Here is a 6,100-nt window from a genome sequence, read left to right as displayed (position 1 = left end):
TGTTGCGTGGAAAATAAACTTATTCTTAAAAAGTAAAACTTGCTCTTGAATTTCTGTGCATCTGTGGTTTTTCGGCCAGGAATGATGTCAAGCATCGTAAATGAGCTAACATGTTGTAGCTATTCTCTTGCAGTCTCGTGGTTTATTTTTGCATTTAGTTTCTGTTTGACAGTCTCGTGGTTTATCTTTGCATTTAGTTTCTGTTTGACAGTGCTTCAGGTTTCTCTATGTGAAGATTTTGGTTCTCATGGTTGTTTATTCAGATCCAAAAGAATCACAACATTTTGTAGAAGCTTATCCTTGCCAGCTGAGCTATGGCCTATAGCCTTGTACTGACGGAGAAGTAACTTGATCAATTGGCTGGTCAGTAGGCTGATCGCCGTAGAAGAAGAGAGGCCGGTCAGATGGCTGGTTATTTGTTGAATGTCGCTACCAGTGGACAAGGTTGACATATCTAGATTTGTTGTCCTCGCTCGGTTCTATACTTTATGTGGAGAGTGTTTATGTGGAGAGTGTTTAGGGCATGTTTGTTTTAGGTTAGTTTCTGGTTTCTGGGTTTCTGTTAAAAGTTCAGAAGCTAAAAGTCCAAGTAAATCAAAGTGGTTTCTGAGAAGTCATAAGTCTATTTATGAGGAAATGAACTAGAAGCTCGGAAACTAGCTGAGAGTATTTTTTTTGAGAATTAGTATGCTGAGAAGCTAAAAAATTATTGTAGAATTTAACAGTTAAAATTCAAAAGCAGCTTTTCAGATAAGCTAGAAGACGAAGCCTAAACAAACAGGCTCTTAGTTTACTTTGTGACTTTTGAGTTTGCTTGTTTTTGGTTCCTTGCCTACGTTATTTATACTCCTTCACAAATTACATATGAATTAGTTTCATTGAAACGATGGCACTATTGATTGGTACGATGTAACTTTCTGCAACGGTGATCTCAAACTAGTAAGGCATCAAGACTTCTCGTATAGAAATTACATTAGTGGAACTGTCGTCACAATTATGTTTTTATAACCGTTCTTTCATCAATTTTTTTTCTAGGAAAATTTGCTTCTACACTAGTTTGTCGAGAACCAGGTGTTACTTTTTTTTGCCAATCTAACACATGCAACTATTTTCTGATGCAATTTCCTAGTTTTCCCTCCATATGTACAAACTCCTAAAGGAAGCTTGGAAAGAATTCGCCTGTCCTTGAGGTTTTAAAGACCACGTTTTGTGGGGAAAGATGGAAATTTTGGCTTGTACGAGTTGAAATGAGCATGATTTTAATGTCAGCAGGAGGGACTGTAGTTTTTTGTTTGGTTAATGGGATGAATATGACAAATTATGTGTAGGGCTTGTGATCCTGGAGCGGTGATAGGTGCCGGATAATCATAATTTCTGAAATCTAGTTGTGAATGCTCTTGCAAAATCTGTTAGGGCAAATGCAGCTTACCAAACTCATTCGGCATGCACGTACACCTCTTACCTGTTGTGCCGCTATCTACTATGTCACCATCACCGTCTATCCAAACCCTAGGGGTTTGTCATCTCCACCTAAACAGAGCGATCGAGTAGAGAATGCGGGAAAAGAAGGTGCATAGAAGGGGAAAAAGAATGTATGTACACGGTTTATTAAATAGATGAGTCACATTGGTTGCATAATCCTTTAAATGAGCCATTCGAGCCTAGGGGTAATTTGGCATCAAAATGAACAGTTATGGATTCTAGAGTGGTGAAAAGGTGTTTTTACCAGTTTTGATGCCAAATTCCTTTTCTTTTTCTATAATACAATTTCAAAAACAAATGATCATATACCTCTATTAAGTTTAATAGAGTGAACTATGCAATTTAGTGATCATGAAGAGCTTCAGACATCGATCATGTAGACTGGCAAACAAGTCCACTCTATTAAACTTATTAAATATATTACGCGGAAAGCATCCTAGCAAACGCCTCCGTAGCATAGTTGCAGTGCGGTCGCTTCGTAAGCAATAAGCAAAAGGTCACGAGTTCGATCCTCGTCAAGGGTTAAGCATTTGACATTACCGATTCGATATGATGCTTTTGATGACAAGATTTGGTATTTCCGACTGGTACCGTGACTAGATTCGTATTTTCGATAAGATTTGGCTTAACGGGCGATCAGATGAACAGTCCCGTGATCGGATGAACAATACCATGACCAGATGAACAATGCTCTGATCAGATGGACATTGCTCCAACCAGATGAACAATAATTTCTGACTGATAAACAGTAACTTCCGACCAGATGAACAGTAATTTCCGACCGGTGGTCACAACCAATGACCAGGTGACCAGTGACCACAATTTGTTCCTGCAGTTGGTCTCCGGACAGATGGAAGAGTTGGCCGAATCTAAGAAAGCTGAACTACATTAAAGCGTATTCGAGTCGATATATGAGAATTTTTATGTGTTCAAATAGGAAATATATGTTTGTTATACAAAGTTTGCAGATCAGCTAGGCATAGCCGAATCATATCTGTAAGTGTTGTTCGGTTTGAATTAGGAGTCCTGATCTCTTACGGTTGAGACCTGCTGCCCTTTAAATATGAGAGGATCATGGCCGATTGAGAATAATCAACCAATCAATCAAACACAATTGACATTATCTTTCGTCTTTTACCTAGCTCCTATAGTCCCATTCTTTTTTCCCATCTACATTGCTTCCTGTTCTTGATCTCGACGACCAAGGATAAGCCGTCGGCCACCCGCGCTCTGACAGGGTCCCTCCTGAGCGTGGGTGACGATGAAGGTCTAATGATATAGTGCCACGACCAGGGTATCTTGGGTACTGCTCGCCGGATATTGCACACGAGGTGCTCAGTGTGTTGGGGTGCCGCGTTTTTGCGTCAACACACTTTTTGGCGACTCCGTTGGGGAATTTTTGGCTTTCTCTTAGTCGAATTCTAAACCTGGTTATGTCTACTTCAGAGATTAACAAGGACAACATCATTATGACATTGTGCGACGAGGTGTCGGAAGAGGCGTGTTTGGCAATCGAAGCTGACTTGGAGCAACGTCGGCAAGAGTTGCTCTCACGCTATGTAAAGACTTGGCAAGGTGTGTTCAAGAAAGAAGATTCTCCATCACCCGCCTCCCAAAGCCCTAAGGTAACGACCAATGTGAGTGCTCAACCCTCTCCTTCTCATCAAGAGGTTGCTATTATGATTGATCAATCCGTTGGTGCAACCATGGCTAATAGTGTTTAGAAATTGGTTGAGGATACATTGGTTGATAAGCTTCGGCCTTTAGTTCTACAAATTCATGAGGAACAAAAGTTGAAAAAACCTGCCACTAGTAATGTTAGTGCTCCAATTTTACCTATTGTTGTTAATATATTACCTAGTGTTTCTTATGCGCATAATCCTCATGATGGCCGAAATATTATGGGTAGTGTTGCACCGGATTATGTCACTTCTCATGCTATTAAAACTGATGTAACACAAAATCCGTACCAAATACCATATCCACACACAATGCTTCAACTTCGGCTCAAGCTTATAGAGCCGAAAATCATCCCAACATGCAAACACCATATTACCAAACCGTAGCGTATAGTGTTCCACCTATACCGCCGCAAGGATCGGGAATCCCTTATGGGTCGATTCCTGAACAAAATTTTGCTACGCCACCTCCTGTTATTTTTCATGTGCCGAATTTGTCCACACTGCCGCTCTAGCCAATAGCGAACCCTAATCGGCTTGTAGCCGATTATGCTGAAATCATGCGAGAACAAGTAGCTACTGTGCTTAGAGAGCAATTCGACTTGGAGGTTAGAAGGAAAGCTCGTGCATACCAAAAGCCATATCCTGAGCACTATGATACAATCTCATACCCCCATGGTTTAAATGTTCCTGATTTTGTGAAATTTATCGGGGAGGACAATAGAACAACTAGGGAGTATGTAGGCCAGTTTCTTGCACAATTAGGTGAAGCTAGTTCCAATGATGTGCTGAAAATTAGATTATTTTCTTTTTCATTGTCTGGAATAGCTTTTACTTGGTTTACATCCCTTGCTCCTAATTCCGTTCATGTGTGGTCTCAATTAGAAGAGAAATTCTATGAAAATTTTTGTAGTGCTGGTACTGAATTGAGGCTTTCACATTTGACATCGGTTAAATAAAAATACAATGAACATGTTGCTGATTTTATTAGAAGGTTAAAAGATAAAAAAAACTGATGTTTTAACATGACACTTTCTGAAAAAGACTTAGCCGAATTAGTTTATTCAGGTTTGTTGTCTCATCTTAAGGAAAAGCTGGAAGGTTATGAATTTCAGGATGTTAGCCAAGTTTTACAAAGAGCTCTGGCATTAGAAAGCTAGGCTAAAGAGTCTAGAAATTTTCAAAAATCAAATGATAAATTTAAAGTTGATCGTCCTAATGTTCACATGCTGTAGTATGAGTTTGAGAATTCAGACGATGATGATGCTGATGTGCGTGTAGCCGAATGGGCTTGGTCTTCTAAGTCTAAACCATTCATTTGCTCTGCTCTTAAGCTGATTCCTCCCAAAAATCGGTAAGAAGAAATTAAATTTATTTTTTATGTAGCCAAGTGTGATAGGATTTTTGATTATTTGCTGTGTTTAAATATGTCGAAGGAGTCCAGTAACCTTCAGCACTTCCATCCTATCAGGCTCTAATTATAAGTAGCTACTTTTATATTTCTTAACTCTTTAGTGTGAATCTCAGAAAAGGAAAGAACTGATTATCAGTGGTAAAATCTTTGTCTTTCATATGGAAGTTAATATAGATGATCAACTTAGCGAAAGAACTCTGGCATTCTTGATTTTGGTATTTCGGCTACTCTTTTGAATTTTCTTTAAGTCTTACAAGGCCTACTAATCTGTTGTTATTAAGAAATCACCAAATAGGATTTGACTATAAGAAAGCATCTTACAGAGAAACAATAAATTTGACAAAGTTGAAGGCTGAAAAGGTGGCGTGGCCAGGGATGCTCGCTACGTCGGCAAAAAAAATTATGTGCAGCCCCTTCAGAACCAAGTTGAGGTAAACTAAATGAAAGGATTGGTAAATGGATAATATATTTTCTTACTTGAGATATATAGTTTTGTTTCCCAATTTCTGCATTGTTGAAAAAAGGGAGAGATACTATTTCTAGCCTGACAGATTACTCTGCTCTCAGCGGCGGATCCATCACGGAGCGAGGGGAGCTCAAGCCCCCTACCCCCCCCCCCCCCTTCATTTTTTGGCATGGAAGAGGAAGAATTGGAGGAGGAAGAAGAAGAGGGAGACCCCCCCCCCCCCCGGTTACTTCGTAGATCAGGATCCGCCACTGTCCGCTCTTATCAATTTAGTAGTTTCTTCCATAGGCATGTCCATCTTGTTTCTTCTTCATGATGTGTATAAAGTGTCACCTTCTTTGAATCCGACTCTTTTCATAGGATAGCAACTTGGTTATACAATGTTTATTGGAGTTAGACAACTATTTATGTTTTCGGTTATTAGGGAACTATTTGTCAACGAAAAATGACATCTCATCGATGGTGTATATATAGCTGGTATCATGTGCAGAGGAAATATTTCATTGTCATTTTCTTTCATTGTCTGTAACCAAAGCAAATGCAGGTTCCTGCGTTCAAAGAAAATTTGATCATGAAGGGTTTCACAGTGGTGAAACGAGTAGCCTGAAAATTAAAGGTGTGCACCTCTCTTCATTTGCTTGATGAATTTGTTGGTTCTGCCTTTACTTATATAGTTCCAGTGTGTTTATATGGAGTTTAAAGAAATTAAAAGAAGTGCTATCAAGTATGCATTATCAATATATACAATCTTCAAGATGATTCTCTGAATTAGAACGCATGAATTTGCCCCTTTTCTTTCTAAAAAATTACTACTTAGTGCCAACGGTCCAGTTAATATTCGGTGCCATACTTTCAATCACTTACGCTTGAATCAGATAGCGTATCGACATAGTTCCATGAATTTACCATTTTAATATTGATGCAATATTTTTGGATATGATATTAGACGAGTGAGCAGAAATTTGTTTCTTGCTTGCAGAATTTGCTTAATTGAGAGGCTCTTTGGCTTGGTCATTCAATACAGAGCCAATTTAATATGATGGCAGGCACCTAACTTCA

Source organism: Phragmites australis, chromosome 7 (genome assembly GCF_958298935.1).
Source record: "Phragmites australis chromosome 7, lpPhrAust1.1, whole genome shotgun sequence".
Lineage (NCBI taxonomy): Eukaryota > Viridiplantae > Streptophyta > Magnoliopsida > Poales > Poaceae > Phragmites > Phragmites australis.
The sequence above is the reverse complement of the archived record's forward strand: the minus strand, read 5'-3'. Positions refer to the sequence as shown.